Below are 23,621 nucleotides of genomic sequence, written 5' to 3' on the forward strand. Positions count from 1 at the left end.
TTGCACAAAAATAACTCCTTTTCTAATCCCAACTTTTCCTGACACGGATATCTCCATGTTTAATAATTTTGCAGATAAGATTTTGTAATAGGAATATTTGCTCCATGAGTTTCAAAAAAATCTTAGCAAGATAAATGTATCATTGTTTCATTTTCCATTGATAACATTTCCATATGTAACTCATTGCATTTTTATATGATTGGCATCAAATAAACATTCTGTAGCATTTTCAAAAGAAGGCATGCATAACTTCTCCTGGAGTTTTGCAATGTGGGAATAAAGTGGACATGCTTCTTGTCAGCAGGATTTTTGTGAGCTTTCTGTAACCATTCCTACTCCAATATATTTACAATGTTAGGTAGGATGTGAACCATTTCAAGATGGTGCAATTGATGCTGAAGTGACACCTCAGAGATTCAAGTAGGGCTGGGTGATTTACAGTATAGAACGTCGCTGATAGGTCAAGAAAGATAAGTAGGCACGCGTCTCCCTCATCTAGGGATCTGTGAATATCATCAGAGATATTGAGCATGGCCATTTCAGTACTGAAGCCTTTTCTGAAACCGGATTGGAAAGTGTCTAGAAGGTTGAAATTTTGTATACGACAATTGAGTTGCTGTAAGACATACTTCTCCAACGTTTTAGCTAGGAATGGGAGGTTTGAGATAGGTCTGTGGTTGTTGAGATCGTTAGGGACAGCCCTGGGATTTTTGGGAATGGGTGTGATTTGTCCTCATTGGAGAGAGATTGGAACACCGCCCGTGGTGAGAGATGTGTTGATGATTTGAGTCCAAAACGGGTCGATGAAGTGGTTGAGGTTTTTCACCATCGTGGATGGGAGGGGGTAATTTATGTGTGTCAAAGGCTTTAGCTTCCTGATCATATTGAAGACTTCCTTTTAGCACAGGGGATTGAAGTCAGACCAGTTAGTGTTGTTTTTCATTTTGGAGTTATTTGGGTATATGTTAGTACCTTTAGAGGTCATTTGGTCCACAAAGGGAACAGAAGGAGGGGCTGTCTTGAGGGGTGGTGGGTCGGAGAAGGAGGTAAGGACAGAGGACAGAGAGGAGACTTGCAAGAAGGATTTCTCAATTTTGGCGACTTTGGCAAAGAAAAAGCAAGCAATTTTTTCACATCGTTCGTTTGTGGCAGTTAAAGTAAGGGGGTCAATCATGGTGTGTCTTTTCACGATATTAAAGAGTTCCCTGGGTCTATTTTTTGCACGATCCAGTTGGTTACGGAAGAAGGAGGCTTTTTCTTTAAAGATGTGTTTCTTTGTATGATAGCCTTGTAGTTCTAAATAGGGCTAGGTGAGTAGTCAAGGGGTTTTATTTCCAAGACCTTTCTGCTTTTCTGAGGTTTTGTTTTTCATTCTTGAGGTCTGGGTTAAACCATGATTTAGATTTAGTGGCTCTCAGTTGTTTTACTTTGAGCGGGGCCACTTGGTTGAGAACAACAGAGATCGATGAGTTGTAGTGTGAAGTAAGCGCTTCAGCTGTGTACGATGTGGAGAAGCTGTAGTTGCTCAAGAATCTCGGATTCAAGTTCAAGAATTGGGTCAAGTTTGATATTTCTGGTTATTTGCTTATTTTTTTTGTAACATCAGGGAGGGGTCTGAATGTGGTATTGATATTGAAGATAATTTGATGGTGGTCTGACCAATCTATAGGAGATATGGAGCTGATGGAGATCAGGTAATGTTTTGCGAGAATTGCATCCAGGGTGGAGCCTTTAATGTGTGTTGGTTTATTGCAGAGTTGATTCAGGTCGTTAAAATCCAGAAGGTTCGTAAGTAGTCGTACTAAAGTGTCTTCTGCGTTGTTCCAGTGAATGTTGAAATTGCCCAGGAGCGCATTCTTCATGTCAGTTAGGGCGAACCTGGAAATATGGTCAGAGACCTCTTCTTTGAAGAGGGCTCGGTCACCAGGAGGATGGTAGATGGTGTGGAATTTGATGGGATGAGAGCCTTTGGTTAAAGGTTTCATCCCAAGGTATTCAGAGGTCGAGTATTTTGCCTTGTTTAACATAGAGAATTGGATTTCTATTTTGTGAAGAATGGCTAGATCTTCCCCAGCGCTTTTAGGTCTGTCCTGTCTGATGAGAGTATACCTGGAAGGGGTAAGCAGGTCTAGGATAGGGGTGGCGTGTTCATTTAGCCAGGATTCAGTGAGGAAAGCTATATCAATTTTTTCTCTGAGGATTAGAGTCAGCGATATCAGTAACGTGTTTGGTTGCTGATATACAGTTGAGGAGCATGCCAGAGAGAGGGCTGGACTTTTCCGTGGAGGCTGGAATAGTTTGAATTGTGGTGAGTTGAGCTTGTGGTCTGGGTTCATTTCTGGTTGGGGAGTTTCTATTAGTGCTCACAATTACTGGGATAGGGAGGGGGGTTGAGGAGGCCTTGTCTGTGGTTTAGTAAGGTAGGATTCGCTGAGAGCAGCAACTTCAAGATCAGATAGGGTACAGAGAGCACAGTGAGGTTTGTGGGACAGACAGGTTAAGGGAGTGGAGAGCCGGGGCGTGTTTGGAGGCTATGGTAGGGGAGCCTGTGGGAGGAGGTTGTTTATAACAATCTGGGGTGTGGTTTCTGGATAGTTCGCTTGTCTGGAGATGTCACGTCTAAGGTGAGCTTTGTCATTAGCCAGTGAGTCAAGTTTCTGTTCCATGTGGGACAAGATCTGTAAGAGTGTGTTATTGAAGCTTCCAGCAATGTGTGTAGGAGGCTTCTCGACAAGACCTTGGGGCTAAGACGCCCAGCAAGTTTGGATATGGGAGGGTTCCTTACTATGGGGACTAGGCTTGAGGATAGCTAGAGTGGGGTGCACAGGGACAAAAGTAGAGTCAGGGTTTGCATCTGCAGAGGGTTCAGGAGAGGTTGATCTAGTGATGAGGCCTGAGCTGCTAGGTTTGCTGAGTTTAACAATGCAATTTGCTACCGGGAGATTGCTGGTTGGGGTGGACAAAGGTGAGGGCCCTCCACTGAGCATTTTTGTGCTGAGTGTGTTTATGGGGCAAGTAAGGTTGCTAGCTGGATCCATGGGTGGCTTTGAGATGGATGGTGAATTTGAAGAGGGAAGAAGGCGGGTCGGTTCAGGTGAGTTTGTCTGAGGTCAGGGGGATGAAGATAAAAGGAACAGGTCACTCTGAGGAGTGAGATGTTTGAAAAATGACCGAAAGTGTTTATCGAATAGGGAGAGGTGAGGGTCGGTCGCTTGTATAAAAATGATTCCTGTCTTAAAAAAGGATATATCAAACTCACCTCTAAAAGATGAGGAGTCGGACAACGTCAATTTAGTTCCATAGGGAGAGATCACACCACGTCTTCCACACATCACCTCAACATTATGTATTCCAAATGTTACCTATATCATGAATATGGTATACATTTTACCGCAACTGTCAATAATATGTTCATTAATAACATCAGCCAACACCTATTAAACCATATCTAAATCCAAAGTGCACACTTGTAATAAAGGGCTCTATTAACAGCCAACCTAACAGGAGCTTAGGTAAATATGAATATATATGGGTTATTAAAAAAACACTTTTATGGTTCCGCAGTACTCTCTTGAGATCAACGTGAAAGTACAAAGTTCAAGACACACTGAAACGGCTGTATAAAACAACATAGCTGCCTTCAGGATTTTGGAAAAGTACACATTAGCCAATCAGATAATCCCTTGTCATTGCTATGTGCCAAGGGTGTACCGCAGGATCTCCGCGGCCACAGATACAACTAAACAAAAAACCTTATAACTTAACATTTACTTACTGTACTTAGCTGCTCTACTTCACATAATCATCTACACCTCCTACTTTGTGATACTGCCAGATTTAAAAAAAATCCAGCTGACGGTTTTCTTACTATGTGAAATACAAATGTTTATGCAAAATGCATTGGATGTAAAGTCCGTTTTGGGAAACCCTTTTTTTCTTTGCACACCCTTGATGAAACACTGTGAAACTTTAAGGACTCTGACGATGAAATGGGGGCAGCAGATCTGTGCAGTTTTGCAGACATTCGCAAACGAGTGCAAAGGTATTAAGGGCCAAAATCCCCAAAATCCCTATATCTGATCACCCTAATTATAACTACAGAGCAGCTACCTCCACTCTGCCATACAAATATATATACATTTTCTTCATTAGTCAAAATATTACTCATTATCAAAAATATTTACAATTACACATCTAATAATTATATCCATACCTCATCAAACACTGGACACATTTCAGTAGAGCTTGTCACCATTATTATTTTGCATAAGACATGAAAAGCTAGCTGGTTGTCTTTCTTCAAGCACTAGCGTGATAGTTGCTAACTGTAAACTTGCCACTGTGATATTAACCACTTCAGGTTCTCTATTCATCCTTCAGATCATATTCAAGTGTGCAGTTACCTTTCGGTACAACGAGGAGCTGATATCCACCTTAATCGGGATTTAAGCAACTGAATTACAAGGAATGAGAGCAGAAAAGCAATGCTGAGATTTGGACGCAGTAAGACCATTGTTAACCAATCATAAGGAAGATGAATTAAAACGGCACATAGAACAAAATTAGATTGTTACAAGTTCTGGATAATGACAATTACTTCCATCATTTTTTATTACAACAAAATACTGAGGGGTGGATTTACTAACTTTGTAACGTTGTGGATGTTCCACTTTTTTGTTGCAGCCACAACCGAAAATGTTCTTCATGATTTACAAAGTTACAAAAATCAGATTTGTGTGGCTGTGTGTGTGTTTTTTTCCAAAAAGTTATGCAAGGCAGCAATGCGTGTTAGGGAGGCGTTCCATGGGTAGAGCATGGGCGTTCCTATCGATCCACCCATGGATTTTGGTGCATTCGCAAAGCTACTAAAGCTAGTAAGTCTGGGAATGAGCTAAAATGCGCCAAAATGTATGCTTCCCTGAACCAGGCTTAACGTAGAGAAATACATGTGGCATTTTCCCCATGTTATTTTCCATAGTAATTTTGAAACAGGTTACAGCCTGAACTGCTGAATGGAATTACACCAAATTTGGCAAAAAGGTAGCTCTTGCTTCAGAAAGCGCCTTTTTTTAAAAAAAATGGTGTAAATCCGTTCAGTAGTTCCTGAGAAATAAAAAAAATCATAAATTATATATCTGATCACCGAGGAAGATTCACAACTCCTCCCGAGACAATGTGTAATTATGAAGCAGGGTCCTGCAGGGGCCCCCGTAGCCCCAGTGACCACCACCTCCCTGGGGCTTGGATAATTATATGTGGGCGGCACAATGCCCTCCCTGCAGCCCCGGGGATCGCCACCTCCCTGGGACTTTTAAAAAAAATGCACCAGGGGGGCTCCTACCGCCACCACCTCCCCAGGGTATTTACATTTTATGGCAGGGGACCTTGCGGGTCCCCCAAGCCCCGGGGACCACCACCTCCCGGGGCTTTAAATAAAGTAAAAGAACTGTGGGGGCTCCTGCCCCTCTACACTGGCCCGGGGACCACCAGCTTCCCAGGGCACAATGAATTTCAGGGCAGGGGGCCTCGTGGGCCTTCAAGCCCTGAGGACCGCCACCTCCAATTTGTTTAATTATTGTGGCGGGCATCCCCCCATGGTCCCCAACTTGAGGGCCGGCCCAGGTGGGATGGGGTCCTTGGGGCCAGAAGTAGCCTGGGGGGGACACCCGGCCTCTTCCCTTTTGATGTTTTAAAAAAAAAATTAAGGCCGGGGGATGGGGTCCCCGGGGCCATAAGTGGCCTTAGGAGGGGGCTTATTTTTGCAACTCTCCTGCCTCTTTCTACACCTCTCTTCCCTCTTTCTGCACCACTTTTGCCTCTTTCTGCACCCTTTGTGCCTCTTTCAGCACCTCTGTTGGTTCTTTCTGCACTGCTCTTGCTTCTACCTGCTATTCTCTTGCACATTTCCGCACCTCTCTTGCCTCTTTCTGCACCTCTCTTGCCTCTTTCTGCACCTCACTTGCCTCTTTCTGCACTTCTTTTACTTCTTTCCACACCTCTGTTGCTTCTTTCAGCAATTCTCTTACCTCTTTCTGCACTTCTCTTGCTTTTTTCTGCACCTCTATTGCGTTATTCTGTACCTCTGTTGCCTCTTTCTGCACCTCACTTGCTTCTTTCTGCACCCCACTTGCCACTTTCTGCATCCCTATTTTCTCTTTCTGCACCTCTCTTGCCTCTTTATGCACCCCTGTTTTCTCTTTCTCTATCCCTCTTGCCTCTTTTTCACCTCTGTTAGTTCTTTCTGCACAGCTCTTGCTTCATTCTGCACCTATTTTGCAAATTTCTGTATCCGCCTTGCCTCTTTCTGCACCCCTCTTCCCTATTTCTCCACCTCTCTTGCTTCTTTCTCCACTTCTCTTGCTTCTTTCTGCACTGCTCTTGCTTCTTTCTGTACCTCTCTTGCAAATGTATGTATCCTTCTTACCTCTTACTGTACCCCTGGTCCCTCTTTCTGCACCTTTCCTGCCTGTTTCTGCACCTCTCTTGCCTCTTTCGGCACCTCTGTTGCTTCTTTCTGCACTTCTACTGCCTCTTTCTGTATCTCTGACTTAGAGGTACTTTTAATCCCCTTCCCTATTATGTACTAGGGTCTTACAGGGGAGGTCATGCCAATCACAGGGGTACCCCAGCCCATAGTGTACCCTAGTGTATGTAGGTGTTTTCACTGTAGTCTAAGTGTCTTTCAGCATAGCACTGGCTCCGGGCCTGGTTAGTCAGTCAGCAGAAAGTTGGGGGTGCAGGATGACTTTGCAACAAGGCCTCTTCCTGCACCCCTGTTGGCTCTTTCTGCATATCTCTTTCTGCACCTTTCTTTAGTTTCTATTTTTCAATGTGTTTATCAAAGGTTATATTAGGGTGAGAGGGGGTCTGCCACTCTTTCACAAGGATAATGTCATCAGTTATGTCATCAGTGATGTCATTTGAGATGTCATCAGTGATGTCATGAGTGATGTCACTGACCATGTCATGAGTGATGTAATATGTGACATCATCAGCAGTGGATTGCGGGCGAGCGAGTTTTAGTTAGCTGAACAATAACGGCGGATTTTCAATGGTTTTGTATGAGTGAAATGTCCAGCTAACTATAACATGTGTGAAACCTATGGTTTTTTCAGTGAATTTCTAAGTTTTTTAAATGCTAATTCCTAACCATAACGTGGCTAAAACCTATAGTTTTTTCAGTGAATTTCAAAGGGTTTTTAAATGATAATTTCTAACTTTAACGTAACTGAAATCTATGATTTTCTCAGTGAATGTCAAAGGTTTGTTAAATGTCTATATCTAACTACAATATCCCTATAACCTATAGTGTTTCTTAAGTAAAATTTAAAAACACGTGTATACTTTTTATAGTAAAAAAAAACTTAACAGTAGTGTTTTTTTACTTATAATTATACCTCTAAGTTTTATGGTATTTATTTTTTGGACATTTCCATCTATATTTATCCATATTTTAATTTTTTTATTGTATATCTATTTACACATATATATTTCGGATTTTGTAAAAAAAATTAATCTGAAATTAGTATATTTCCACATTTATTTTACTGATAAATATGCACTCATGGCTGAAAGACTGAACGTTTTCACTCATGTAAACACTCTTACATGATAAACTATTCACAATCTTCATATTAAAATGTGCAACTTTAATTACACGAGGATATATATTGCTCTTTAAGGATCTTTTCTAAAAGTCTTTTATTGTTTTGACCCTTTTACTTTTAGAACAACAGACCTATTGCCCTACTACTCATCATTGACAGCATTTACAAACGCTTAAAAAATAACCCAATTTCCGTATTCATGCACGGTTTAAAATAAATGCAAAGAGGAAAATAAATACTTTTCTGTTTGTATTTATCTGTAAACATCAGTAAAAACATAAATCAAGCAGCCCTACTTATAATTTAAGAATATTTTCAACTTAATTAGCAGTAATTAACATATAAGTGTGGTAAAAGTATGACACAGCACCTATAGTACCTGACTTTCAACAACACCGTTCACAGTTCGATTCAATAGTCCATCAGCATCTTAGCCCACCACTATCCCACTGTAAGTAATACCTCGCTTATTCTTCCCAACGCCCCAAGCGCCAGCACACCTTTCCGAGGGTAGGTTTACGATTTACAAATGCTAGCATTTTTTAAATTAAGAAGCATAATAATAACAAATATTAATCCTTTTTTTTTTCTTCTAATGTTAACAATTTTTTTTTTAATATCTTCTATTTAGATGTTTTTAATCATGAAAATGCAAAGAACACAGTTTACCAAGTAACACTTTTTAAACTCTCCAACGTATGTAGATAATAATACCTTATATGTGTTACTATCGAAATCGAAACCTTTACAGCTTCACAGTTTGTAACTTTTCTCAACACGTGCAGAAGTAAAACAGTTAAAACGTGAGCATGTGTAAACTGCAAAACGTGCCATCTAAATAGGCGGAGCCATATCTTCCTTCCGTAGACTACTAAACAACCAAAAACTATATAAACCACACCTACTGTGCAATTAGTTTTGTTTTCGTGAGTTATTTCTGAGTCGCCAATCTGTGTTGCAGGTTCCGTTTTCTAGCGTTGGATTCTCTTTTTGCGTCAACAAACATATTCCGGAGGTGTAAGTTGTTTCAATATGGCATAGGCATAGTACTTAGTTGTAATTTGTGGCTATTTGTCAATATTTAAACATTTATATCTAGAAAAAATGTGATTGCATGTTTTTTGCTTTTTCTCTGTAACGTCAGTAGCTTGTTTTTAGAAACCGATAGATTACAACAAACATTGCTCCTTTTCGGGCTCCTTTCAGCTTATATATTGTGACTTTTTTAATTATAATATTGACACTTTACTTCGCTTGAGAGGTGTTGGTGACCCGTCAACGCAAACCCTAAACATTTACAATCAACGTCACCATCTTCCAGTTGTTATCGTGTTTTCCCCTAGAGATCATATATTGTTAATATGTATATTATAACATTAACAGTTATGGTGATCTCAGTGGAGTTCATGATCCGTCGTCACAAAGAGTAACGATATGTAAGCAACGTTACCGGCTTCCAGTTTTCAGTCTGTTTCCGCCTTGTGATCATGTGCTGTGAGAATATGTACATATTATAATTCTCACCGTCATGATCTCAGAGGAGTTTATGACTCATCGCCACGAAGATCAAACTTTTTCACCTCCGGAGAAAAGAAGTTCAAAAATGAATTACAGCTCTAAAGTATTTAATTACGGATGTTCTGTTAAATACATCATTTTATTTTCCTTTTCTTCTTACAGTAACAATGGTATCAATCATTATATTATAATAGATTGTCCTTAGCTACAGAAGAGGAATGGGAGATTTTTCAGCGCCATCTGTAATATAACTTTCAAATATATAAAAGTACTTGATCAGATATTTTTTTAAGAAACATATTTTAAGAAACTGCAGAACAAAAAAAGATAGCTATCATGCATACTTTGTTACTTTAAATATTTAATAAACCCTACATTTCTGAATGTTATTTTCTAATTTCTATTCTTATTTGCGGTTCCTATTCACCTTCTCCGTAAAGAATAAATAGGACCTGTACTATATATTATAAGAGTACCATCCTATATATTCTTTAGTGAGTATGTGATTTGTTAGCGGAACAGTCTGCAACCCTAAGCACTACGACAGCACGTTCCTGAGTTGTACAGAATACAAATTTGAAAAATATTAATGCATACACTTCTATGTAATATGAAGTCACTTGTATTTAACAGTTTTTTACTTGTTCTCTTGATCATAGATACTGTAGTTCGGGAGTGTTTGTTGTAGCACTTCTATTCTACTTTATCTAAAAGTAACTGATGCCCTCCCAAGAATGTGGGGCAACACTTTTACAAACTGTAGCAGAAAAAAAGGATATAGCCAAGTTTTTTTTTTTCCAAGACCTTTATTGCACATTCTCAAATTGACACAGCATATAGCCTACAACCCCAAGGGCCGGCTGCGGTACATATAGGTATTTAGCAAGATTCCCAGAATAACACAGCCATTTAGCCGACATCCCGGAGGTTCGGCGGCGTGGTAGCAAGGTCTGCAGAGAGTAGTCAAAGCCTTGTATCGGATAATCCATAGGTCTATGGTATTTCCATTTTAAACAAACATAACTAGTCGAAGCAGAGGAAACATTTATGCGAACAATTGCAGCCAGCATTCTTCGCCACAGAGCACGCACGGCACGGCAGCAATCATATCCACACTCACCGAGGGATGACCCACCTGGTCATAGCCATATCCGCCGTTGGAGAAGTACACAATTCGCCCCTATAGGCATTCCATCGACCCCACTTCTTATCCCAGACTCCGGGACAACCTCTAGTTTTGTAAACTGATTTTTCCGACAGCATGCACACATCCATTGCAGCCACCCATCTAATCAGGAGCGGTTTGTGTGGTGAACCCCATTGCATGGCTATCTCACGCTTTATTAGGAGGAAGCTTAGGTCCGCCCAGCGCTATTCTATCGCAGTTAGGTCTGTAGGGTCACATATATTAAGAAGTGTGCATTTGGGAGTCAGAGGGACCGGTTTCCCTAGGGCATCAGCCATTTTCAGGACAGCACGGTTCCAAAGGTCTTGGACTGCCGGGCATTCCCACAGGATATGATAGAAAGTGCCCGTTGAGCCACATTGACGGAGGCAAAGGTCAGATGGGCGTCGGCCTATTTTGGCTAGGAGGGGACCCGACATGTATGTCCTGTGTAATATTTTCAACTGTATCAACCGGAATCTATGATTGATGGCTGATTCGCGCGGGGACATCAATGCTGACTGCCATTCTGCATCCTCCATATTGCCAACGTCAGTCTGCCATTTACCCCGCAGGAGGTGAAAAGAATTTGGCATATTGTTGCACAATTTACGGTATGTGTAAGAGATCGCCTTAGCTTGAAGGGGTTCGGACAAGAGTCTGTCCTCGAGGGGCGAGGACTGTGGGAGGGAGGCGAGATCTGGGATGTTGGTGAGTATGGCGTGTTTAATTTGGAGGTATCGGAAGGTCTCGGAATTTGCCAGATTGTATGTGTTTTGGAGTTCTTTGAATGTCAGTAGTGTGTCCTTGTGGAGCACGTCGCCACTAGTGGATATGCCTATTGTGTCCCATTTATCAAAGCCACTACAATGACAGAGGGTGCCTAGCCTGTACGAGGTCCAGAGTGGGGTGGACTGTGTGAGGGTGTTGGCCCACCCGAGTCACTTGTTTGCGCGGTGCCATATTGACAGTGTGTGGGACATTGGGCCAATATAACGAGTACGGGAGTGTTTGCCGTAGAGAGCTTTGAGGTATCCGCCACAGCTTGTCTGGTATTTCTCCAAATGGAAGGCAGGGTTTGTGTGTGTGCCGTAGATCCACGAGTTGGTGGCGACCAATTGGGTTGCCCAATAATAGAGACGGATGTTCGGGAGGGCGATACCCCCGTCATACCATCCTTGCGTGAGAGAGATGAGGGCAATGCGGGGGGAGCCGCCATCCCATAGAAGGAGGCGGAGGTCTCCTTCGATTAAGTTAAAGTAGGAGTCTGGTATGGGGAACGGGCAATTTTGTAGGGCATAGAGGAACCGAGGGAGTGCAAGCATTTTAAAGACGGCAGCTCTGCCGGGTAGAGAAAGGGGAAGCGACCTCCAGTGTGAGATGTCTGTATGGAGTTTCTGGAGTGGGCCTTTAAGGTTGCAGTCCTGAAACAGGTGGGGGTCCGGGGTAACAAAAATCCCCAAATATTTAAAACCGTCTTGGGCAATTTTGACTGAGTAGCCTCGCGGGAGAGGTGGGGATGGACCATGGAGAACATATAGCACTGATTTCGACCAATTAATGGAGAAGCCCGAGTATTTGCCAAAATTAGTAATCACGTGTAGCAGGCTGTTAAGGGAGGATCTGGGGGAGGAGAGATATATTAGGATGTCGTCTGCATACAGCGAAATCTTATCAACTGTGTCAGCATTCCATCGGAGGCCTCGAATGGAATTATCGGTTCTAATCCAGTGGGCTAGGGGCTCCAGAGTAAGGGTGAATAACAGGGGGGACAGCGGGCACCCTTGTTTTGTACCTCTATGAAGGGGACAATGCCTGGATGTATGTCCGTTGACACAGACCTGCCCCCAGAGATCGGTGTAGAGTAGTCGAACCCACCGTATAAATCTGGGGCCAAAGCCAAAATGAAGGAGTACTTCAAAGAGGTAGGACCATTCGATAGAATCGAAAGCCAGTGTTGCGTTGAGGGAAAGGATAGCTGCGTCTTCTCGGAGGTGCGGTATCCTACTCATGACATTATGGACACGGCGGAGATTGAGCGCAGTGTTGCGACCCGGCAAGAAGCCCGACTGGTCTTCGTGTATCAGGGCGGGGAGAACGGTCATGAGTCTAGTGGCAAGGAGCTTGGCAAGGACTTTTACCTCAGCGTTAATGAGAGAGATAGGCCGATAAGAGCTGCAGTCAGCAGCTGGCTTATTGGGCTTACGGATAACCACGATCGAAGCCAATCGTTGGTCTTGTGGCAAGCGGCCTACTTCACGGCTGTCCTCGAACATCGCTTTAAGATGTGGAAGGATCTCACCCGCCATGCCCTTCAGGAACTCAATAGGGACGCCGTTGGGGCCCATTGCCTTGCCAGATTGAAAAGAGAATAAGGCGTTTCGAACTTCCTCCGTTGTAAGGTCTGCCTCGAGCTCCTGCATCTCGGTCTCAGAGAGAGCGGGGATCCTCATTTTGGCTAAGAGTAATTTGGATTCCTCCGCGTCATAGTGGGCTCTGGCGGTATAGACCCCCTCCAAGTGGGTGGCAAAAGCCTCTGCTATATCGCCCGGGTCTGTGACAGTAGATTGGTCCGGAAGGGTTAATTCCGGGATCCAACGGGAACACTGCTCTCGTTTCTCGAGCCATGCGAGCATCTTACCTGCTCTGTCTCCCAGCTCGTAAACACGGTGGCGGGTTTTCAGGAGTTTGGCTTGCGCCTTTTCAAGAGCCAGTGCCCTATATTCTATTTGTTTCGCTTGCAGGCGGGCCGATATTTCATCTGTGGGGTGCGTGTTGTGGAGGGATTCCAGGTTAAGTAGGTCTGATTCTATTTGTGACAATTGTTCACTCTGTTTGCGGAGGTAACCGTTCTTGAGGGCTAGCGCTGTACCCTTGATTACTGCTTTGTATGCCTCCCATATTGTTGTGGCCGAAGGTACAGATCCCACATTTTTCGGCAAAGTAGTATTCGGTGTGGTCAAGCAAGCTATCGTGTATGTCAGGGATTTTTAAGAGCCAGGGCGCGATTATTATGGGACCGCATGTCTTTTGACGGTGATGTGTGAATTGCACCGTGAGGGGGGAGTGGTAGGAGATCCCTCTGGGGAGCCCCTCTGGATGGCGGAAGAACTGTAAATCAGTTGCGGGTGAGAATAAATAGTCTATACGAGAGCTGCTATTGTGAGCGTTGGAGTAGTGCATATAGTAGGACGTGCGAGGGTGGGACAGGCGCCATAGGTCTTCGAGCCCCATCATGTGTGCAAAGTTAGATAAGTCTGAACTTGACTTGTGTGAGGGACGGTGGGGGTGTCTGTCATCGGCATCGTTCATTGTCATATTGAAGTCTCCCCTATGAGCAGGGGTCCCTGTGGAAGATCGAGCATTAGGTGTTGTAGGGTCTGGAGTGCAGCTGTACCTAGGGTTGGAGGAATGTAGACTGAAATAACATTCAGTGGCTTGCCTTTCCAGGTGGCCTCCACTACTGCATATCGACCGAGGGGATCAGCCCGCGTTTTTGTGCATGTCAGGGCCACACTCCTACACACCAGAATACCGGTGCCCCTAGATCCGGAAGTCAAACCGGCATGCACAAGCAATCTATAACCACCTCGGTTCAGCGCCTGGCATGCATTACCCATGAGGTGCGTCTCCTGGAGGAGAACCAGGTCTGGAGATCGACGTTTAAGGTATTGCATAACCACCCCTCTTTTTATCTTATTGCCAAGATCATTAACGTTCCACGTCATAATGGTCAGGGACGTTGATGAAGGGGGCATCATGGCGGTCTAAATAAGTGAGATTGTGCACGGATTAATGGTGTGTGGTGCATAAGATATTGACCATAAACAGGGGTTCCAAGGGAGTGGGTCACCGTAGAGTCTGTGTGGGGCCCAGCAGGGCCGAAGTCTGAGCAATAGGTATACCGCGATGGTGTAAGGTAGCATATAGGTGGGTCCAACGGCGAGAACTCACCAGAGGTAGCACGTGAGGCTGTGGCGCGCTGCGCGTCGCGCTCCACGATCCAGAATCCGCTGCAATGAATAAGCAAGAACAAAAACAGAGACCATAGAAGTCTCGACTTCAACTTCCCAACACTTCCCGCCCCTCCCAATCCCGCCCCCCCTACTGTTACCCTCCCAACATCCCCCCACCCTGCGTCCCTGCCCACAGACTTAGAACTATCCACTCCCCAACTAGGCAGAGTGCCTGTCGCCCCCGAACATTAGAGAGGAGTGTGGAGAGCCAAGGGTGCCCTCGTCGGCCAATAGTAGGATGAAGTTATCTAGTGCAAATAAAACAACCAATATCAACAAAAAATTCACATGGTAGCAGTCATTGATGAGATTTAGTCGGAAGCCGGTCCTGTGCCCGGGGTCACACGGCAACCAGTGCCAGCGGAGGGAACATACCAAAGAGCACCGCTCAGTCTATCTCATAACATTCAACAATCCACCTGATAGGGGGAAGCAGTATCTATAACCAGTTCTGATGACTTCAGGCTTACCGACCAGTACCCCACATTGCCAGTGGAGCGACACCTGGGGTTGAGTACCTTCCCCCAATGTGGGCACTGAGAGGGTGACTCCCCTCACAAGTAGGATGAGTTCAACAGTGAAATGAACAGGTCGAGCAACAACACCGGGTACGATGACCCACACTGGAAGAAAAACTGTAAAGGATACATAGGAGTCAGAACGTGGATGAGGTAAGAGGTGGATTGCGCCTCAAGCTAGTGAGTCTTTGAGGAAGATGGTCCGATATACATCTACTGTCTGATAGCAGAGTCTGACTGTCAAAGTGGAGAGTGTATCAATGCGTAGATGAACGGCTGAACTGTTCAATCCAACTCGGGTTGTTCGGCGTTACTCTTCCTGCACAGTGTCCGTGAATAGGTCTTGACTTTCCGGTGGCCCCACCTCGTTGGAGCGATCTGTGGATTTCCTGCGCCGGATATGGGTGAAGGTTGACCGTCGCCATCCCTCGAGCCAGTCCCAAACATCAGCAGGAGATTCAAAAAACCAGGTCTTACCCTCTGCCTCAACGCGGAGTTTCGCGGGGAATAACATAGAGTACTTGATGGACTGTGCACGGAGTGCCTTCTTCACCTCCAGGAAGCTGCGTCGACGGGCCTGCACTTTCACGGTGAAATCCGGGAAGATCATGATTTGCGCATTGTCTATTCGCAATGGTGGTCCCGCACGCGCCGTTTGGAGGATGACATCACGGTCGCGGAAGTTGAAGACACGGGCCACGATGGGGCGGGGGGGAGCGCCCGGCTTTGGTTGGCCCCCAGGAACTCTGTGGGCCCATTCTATGGAGAAATAGTTGGAAAGGTTCTTTGGTTGAAGGTGTTGGAGGACCAATTTCTCCACAAAGAGGTCGGTGGCCGGCTCCTCGGGAACACCAAGAATGCGGAGGTTATTGCGTCGGGCGCGTCCCTCGTAGTCATCCAGGAGCACCTCCATCTGGTGTTGCTGCTTCTGTAGTTGTGTCACCTGTTGCTGCAGTGTGAAGGTGTCATCAACGAGAGCCAGAGTTTTAATCTCAATGTCCTTCACCTTGGAGTCCATTTTCCGGAGGTCGGCACGCAGCAACGTCACCTCCACGTTCACTGAGTCAATACGGGTTTCGAGTGAAGAGCGGACCCCCGCAATTGCCTCCATTACATCGTCCAGTGTAAGGGAAGACCTCCCCTGCGGAGGGGGGTTGTCGCCTTGAGGGTTGCGTCCGGAGCCACATCCTTAGGGTCCCCCCTTGAGCCCCACGACAGTTTATTGATTTGCCTTTGGTTGGGGGGTCGGTTTCCTTTATTGGAGGCCATCGCCGAGTCGGTCCCCGCCTGAGGATGTGGTGATGGAAGCACGGAGGCAATCCCGATGGAGATAGAGAAGAGGGGGGGAGAAGGAGCCCCTCACTGACAATCCTGGGGGAGGTAGGGGAGCGTGCTCCGCGCTCGCAAAGCTTCGGGTGGGGGCCGCAACTTTCAAGGTCCGATTGGCAGTGGCCCCGTGGAGCAAGATGTCGGTGAGGAGTGGGGAGCCGGGAGGACTCTCCCACCGCGGAGTCAGCAAGCTGGGTGCGGGCCAGCAGCAGGCGTCTGGTTGTGCTAATCAGAGGGACTCCGAGGGGACCAAGCAGCACATATTTTCCGTAGTCTCCGGTAGTCTGTCCGGCTGAGTGCCGAAGCCGTGATGTGCAGGAGTTGAAGGGGTGGGGGAAGCAGAGCGTCCTATTAGGCCCCGGGAAGTCAACCCACGGCGTCTCGGCTGGCCCCTCCGACGCAGCAGCCCGCTCCCATCGTGGTCCTCCAGATCTGGGCCAGAGGCAGGCCGTCAGTTGTGTAGTGAGACCAGTTGTCTCGGCGTGGGGCAAGTTCGGGGAGATCGGAGCCGGTGGGCCGTATTTGCTACCAGTGCTAGGCCCAAGCCGGGGGCTCGCCTAGATGTCGGTGCCGGACGGGAGGGGGAGGCTGGTATGGGTCGTCTTGCTCCTCACCTGTGGGAGCCAGCGGCTCGACAGTAGGCTGGATCTGTAGGGAATCGCCTCCCCAACTCTCGATCAGTGAAATTGAAGGCGCCGGAGGTTGGGCGCGGGCGGTAGCAGCCTCGTAGGTACCACCCGGTTGCAGCTTAAGTGGCTTCCGCCATCTTGGGCTGATGGGTCCCGGCCGTCGGGATTTGCTTGCGGCGAAATCGGCGGGCCAGGAGGCGCCAAAGGTCAGCCGGGGGCCTCAGTAGGGGCACCGATAGATGACCGGTCGACCCCGGGCCAGGCAACAGCACTAACGGAGGTGTGGAGGTCGTTTGGCCTTACGGGCTGAGGAGCCGCCTCAGAGCACGACCATTCTCCTCGGCAGTTAGCCACGCCCCCCGGATATAGCCAAGCTTAACTGATATTTTATGAAATTCCATTTTTAATTGTCACCCCTTTCATATATACAGCGACAGTTTCTGAAGAGAGTTTATTTGTATTTGCTTAATAAAAACCATTTCAAACCTAGACCTAATTTTTTGCTGCACAACCACACCTACCCATCAGGAAAGTAAACACCACATTATAAGTAAATAGTACTCCTAAGAAGTATGTCACCCACAAACTTGATAAAAAAAACAGCGCAAGACACTGTCATTTTTCCGCCGTGATTTATACACCACACGACAATTATATAAATAAACAATTTTTTCCCTCATAATCCCTCTCCACCACCTTATGGGCACTGTACAGAGTTACTAGTGTTCCTAACCTGCCCTCTACTACTTTCTTTTCCCATACTCCTTTGGAAATGCGTCACAATATCACTGACAACAGTGAACCGTTCCCACCCAATAAGGAGCAAACTTGTGCTCGGAACACTTTAGCCAATAAAATGTCCATGTTGTTCCGCACAGGAGGAAGGAATGACTGCCAAAACTTATACTTTTAATACTTCACAGCCAATGAACATTAAGCTTTGTAAAGTCCCGATTGCAGCACGTTACCCTAATACTCACAGAACAGGAAGCTTACAAAACTTTTCCACTGACTTCTTCTATGACTAACGGTTCCTATGAAAAAAAATATAAATCTCCAACACAGTAACTATTTCAATTAGCAACATATTGTGGTGAACTTCTAACCTCTGTGCTCACGCAAGTGTTTCATGAACTGTTACTATGGTAACAGGCAGAAAGCCGTTTGAGAGTAGCGTTGAAAGGTACTGGCTGTGCAAAAAACGTTATATTTACCGTGGATCCTCTACAAGACAGAAAGGAAAGCAAACTAAAACAAAACACTGTGTACCACATGTACAACCCCCTTGCGCCACTTGCTCGTCCACGCCCCCCTACAAAATTAAAAGTGTGTGGTGGACCTCAAACCCCAGGAACAACCATCCCCCGGAGATTTCTGTATTGTGTGACAGGGGCTCGGAGGCCCTCCGCCTGGTGCCCTCGAGAGCCCTGGAGACCAGCACGCCCAGAGCCGGTTCCTGCAGTGACCCAGGGTGCCTACCCTCGGGACCCTACTGTTTGCTATGAGAGGGCGGAAGTCTTGCGGCTCCCACCCTCCGATAGCAAACTTAGTTTGAACTTTGAAAGACACAGCAGTGAAATCTGTTCTCACTTTCAAAATCCAAACAAGATTGCATTTCCACATGCAACTTAGCATCTCTCCATGTGTAAAAGCAATGCCGGCTCTCGAAGGACACAAGGAGTCGGCGGGACTGTGGAGGCATTGTACGCTCAGTCTGTTTTATAGATAGGGTCACTTGTAGAAGTGACGGATGCGCTGGATGGGTGTGGTGTGGGTGTATACCAGCCATGAGGGACTGTGTGTGCCGATCTGCCAACTAGACCTGGGACTAAGAAATCACTACAATTGAAATCTGGGCCATATACTGTTGTTGTGTTTTCCTGGTAGCGTAGATAGGGTCACGTGTGTAGTGACGGATGCACTGGATGGGTGTGGTGTGGGTGTATACCAGCCATGAGGGACAGTGTGTGCCGATCTGACAACTAGACCTGGAACTAAGAATTCACTACAATGGAAATCTGGGCCATATACTGTTGTTGTGTTTTCCTGGTAGCGTAAGCACAGTGGGCTGTACCAACGTAGTCAGTCTCGATTAATTTACACCTCCTCCCGGGGCTTTTAAATGTTGGGAAGGGGGTGCGCGGCTCTGGGACACTGCAGAAGCTGGTCTTGGGGCGTGGCAGTCTCCAGGGCCTTCAATTGCTCTGGACATAGGGTCACGCAGTCTGCCACACACAATACACTAAAAAGAAGAGAAAGTGATAGGAGATGATTTCTGACGTGTTTAGGCTTCAGAGCCTGGATAATCATTAAATGGGATCTTGGAGTGAAGTTCGTACTTATTCTGGAAGAAGCCTTTTGGGGTCTTGCGAAAGGAAGTCATCTTTAATAATTGCCTCTTGTTGCGTGCACATGCAAACATATCTGATTTGCTCATATGTTAAAAATAGAAACTTTCAACATCTCTTTTTGATTGGTTGTGAAGCATTGTAAGAAGACTATTCACCTGTGAGAATTTCCAGGCGCTGGGGGAGTATGTGGGGGGATTTGTGCAGCTTTCGTCATTCGAAAAGGCAGGTGTTATGGCTCTTCCTGAATGCTTTCAGTGTAGGGGTTCATCTGATGCTGCGGGGGCGTTCTTTCCAGGTCTTGGCCATGATGTACGAGAAGGGTGTGCCTCTTGTCTGTTATCTCATTACAGAGGATTTCGGCCAAGGACTGGTCAGTGGAGTGGGCCCCCCTCTGGGTCACCCATTATAAATAAAAACATTCTCCCCGGGATTTGGCCCCTCCGGAGGCTAATTAACAATAAAGCGGGCTTCTGTTTTTTTTCTTCTATTTTCAGCATACGCGTACCTTACGTGAAGATGGCTGCCAACACTTCCTGGTTTGGAGTGTTGACAGACAGTCGACAGCCAATTAGCATGCAGCTCGTGCTCGTAATGGTACGCACAGTATCCTCGGACAGTACTCGTACGGTACTTCGTCTATAGATATATCTATGATTTTACTTTAGATTTTCTCAGAAACTACTGAACGGATTTACACCATTTAACAAAAAGCGTAATCTGCGAACCAAACTATACCTTTTTGCCAAATTTAGTATAATTCCGTTCAGCAGTTCGGGCTGTAGCCCGTCTTGAAGGTCCCTATGGAAAATTGCATGGAGAAAACACATTTTGGGACCCCCCTTTTTTCTTGGCCCCCGCTTCACAAATCACCCCGAAACTTTTAGGAAAGGAGCAGAGCCGAGCAGGCCATTTTCTTGGAAAAGTTTGCGTGTATTCGTCAACCGGCGCCAAAGTTATTCCAAATAGAATGTTGCGGATTTCCTATGGAAACTAGGTCCTAACTATAACTACCTACTGGCGACCGCCAGTAGGTAATATCACATTTAAACTTTACAGAAACACACAGACACTGCATGATGTCATCAGTGATGTCATTTGAGATGTCTTCAGTGATGTCACTGACCATGTCATGAAAGATGCAATATGTGATGTCATCAGCAGTGCATTGCGGGGGTGCGAGTTATAGTTAGCTCAACTAACTATAACAGCCGAATTTCTCTGGTTTTGTACGAGTGAAATGTCCAAATAACAATAACGTCCCTGAAACCTGTTTTTTTCAGTGTGAGACTCCGAAAAAACACGTAGATGTAGATGTAATCATTACAAAATAAAACTACAGAGTGACCAATACCTCTTGGAGTCCTAGATGATTGTTATCAAGTATGATAATCATATGCAGATATATATAAATATATATATATAAATATATATATAAAATATATATATATATATATATATATATATATATATATATATATATATATATATATATATATATATATATATATATATATATATATATATATATATATATATATATATATATATATATATATATTACCTACTGGCGGTCGCCAGTAGGTAGTTATAGTTAGGATCGTTTTCCATAGGAAATCCGCAACATTCTATTGGGAATAACCTTGGCGCCGAATGAGGGATCTGCCTGTAATTTTCCTTAACTTTGCCTCGCTGGGCTCCGCTCCTTCCCTGAAAATTTCGGGGGGATCCGTCAAGCGGGGGCTGAGAGAAAAGGGGGGTCCCAAAACATGTTTTCCCATGTTAATTTCCATAGGGCGGTTGGACTCACTTTTAGCCCGAACGGCTGAATGGATTTCCACCAAACTTGGCAAAATTGTAGGGACTGGTATCCCGATGTGCCTTTGCTATGTCTCAAGATATATGCTCCAGTGTTTTTACGAAAATTAACTTTGAAAAAATATATATTGGGCTACATTGGGCTATATATATGTTAGAGCCCAAATGTAGCCCAATGTAGCCCAATGTATCCCAATGTAGCCCAATGTAGCCCAAAGATGGCCACCAGAGACAAAAAAAACAAATGTCGCCCAAATATCAGCCATATGTAGCCCAACTATAGCCCAATGACAGAATGTCCCAGAGTGTTCTAAAGAACAACTAGAGCGCTAACAGTCTTACTTATGACAAAAGTATGGCACACCTGAAGTCATCTTGATTGGAATAAAGTGTTAACACTTAAAACATTTAATTTGCAAAGGAACAAAATGAGGGGGTTCATTTTGCCATAGAAATTATGATTAGTGCTGAAGAAAGAAAAATTAGGGCACATTTTGAGTGACTTCTCAAATCCTCTAATATTTCATGAAACAAATTCTGATATGCAGTCTCCCAAGATGGCCACCAGAGACAAAAGAGCCCAAATGTAGCCCAAATATCAGCCAGATGTAGCCCAACTATTGCCCAATGACAGAATGTCCCAGAGTGTTCTAAAGAACAACTAGAACGCTAACAGTCTTACTTATGACAAAAGTATGGCACACCTGAAGTCATCTTGATTGGAATAAAGTGGTAACACTTAATACATTTAATTTGAAAAGGAACAAAATGAGGGGTTTCATTTTGCCATAGAAATATATATATATATATATATATATATATATTCACTGAAAAAACCATAGGTTATAGACCATATATAGTTAGGAATTAGCATTTACAAAACCTTGAAAATTCACTGAAAAAACCATAGGTTATAGACCATATATAGTTAGGATTTAGCATTTAAAAACCCTTATTTTACTCACACAAAACCATTGAAATTCCATATATAGTTAGTTGTACTAACTATATATCGCGCACCCGCAATCCACTGCTGATGATGTCACATATTACATCATTCATGACATGGTCAGTGACATCACTGATGACATCTCAAATGACATCACTGATGACATCACTGATGACTACATTCAGTGACTGTATAAATGTGTAAAGTTAAAATATGTCTTACATATTGAAGAATGAGTGGATGTATAAGTGTCTTGATGAAGGATTTAGTAGGGGCATGACTGACTGTATGAGTGACTGATTAAATGTGTCTCACTGAGTGCATGGGTTAGTGACTAAACTGTCTTAATTTGTGCATCATTATGTCTGTTGTTCTGTAAACTGCTGCATGTGTTGATCAGTAGCTATATGATTAACTGTATGGGTTATTGATTGGTTGCCCAAGCATTTGTATGGGAGACTGAGTGTGTGTGTGGGTGGCTGGGAGGTGTATGACTCTGTGCATAGATGTGTGAGCAGTTGATTGACTAAATGTATGGGTTCAAAAGTGCATGTGGAAACAGCTGTATGGGCGGTTGACTGTGTGCATGAGTGTATTGGTGAGTGAATGGATATCTCAGTGCTACATGTTAAAGTAAGTACATATGTAAAATACAGTACATGTGAGAGTTGACATATATAAATAACTGTGCATAAGAGCCAGTGAATGTGTGAGTGGCTGTATGGATCATTGTGAACTTGTATCCAGGATTGTATAAGTGAGTAAATATGTTTTAGTATATGTTTGAATAAGTAAGGTGTGTATAACTGTATAGTTGAGGAAATGGAGGTGTGATTGATTCTTTACATGACTGACTAAGTGTCTGAGTAACTCCATGGATGAGTGACAGTCTATGAGTGTCTGTTTACACTGAGTGTATCTAAGGTTATATTAGAGTCTGAAGAGGTTCATCATATTATCACATGAATGATGTCATCAGTGATGTGATCAGTAATGTCAAATGAGATGTCATCAGTGATGTCATCAGTGATGTCATTTGAGATGTCATCAGTGATGTCATTTGAGATGTCATCAGTGATGTCACTGACCATGTCATGAATGATGTAATATGTGACATCATCAGCAGTGGATTGCTGGTGCGCGATATATAGTTAGTACAACTAACTATATATGGAATTTCAATGGTTTTGTGTGAGTAAAATAAGGTTTTTTAAATGCTAATTCCTAACTATATATGGTCTATAACCTATGGTTTTTTCAGTGAATTTTCAAGGTTTTGTAAATGCTAATTCCTAACTATATATGGTCTATAACCTATGGTTTTTTCAGTGAATTTCATTGGTTTTTTAAAAGCTAATATCTGTAGCTGTAAAATGTATTCTTCTTTAAATCCAAAAATATATTTTATATGTTTATTAATAATTTTTTTTTAATACTTTTTTTTTGTTCGCTCCCGGTTCGCGAACCGGGAAGCTTTCCGTTAGCTAATCTTGATGCCGCGAACCAGTCCGCGAACCGGTAAACGTTCCGTTAGCGCAACTGCCGCGTTAGAAATCAACATCGTGACGCGTCGCGGAAGCGCGACGTATCACGTTGTCGCGTAATGCGTCTTATGACGCGCCGCGTTAGCGCACCCGGAAGTGCTCCGGTACGCGAACTGAGACGCGAAGCGCAGCTCCCCGGAAGCGATCCGCGGCGCGTCGCGAAAGCGCGACGTATCGCGT

This window comes from Lissotriton helveticus, chromosome 8 (genome assembly GCF_964261635.1).
Source record: "Lissotriton helveticus chromosome 8, aLisHel1.1, whole genome shotgun sequence".
NCBI lineage: Eukaryota > Metazoa > Chordata > Amphibia > Caudata > Salamandridae > Lissotriton > Lissotriton helveticus.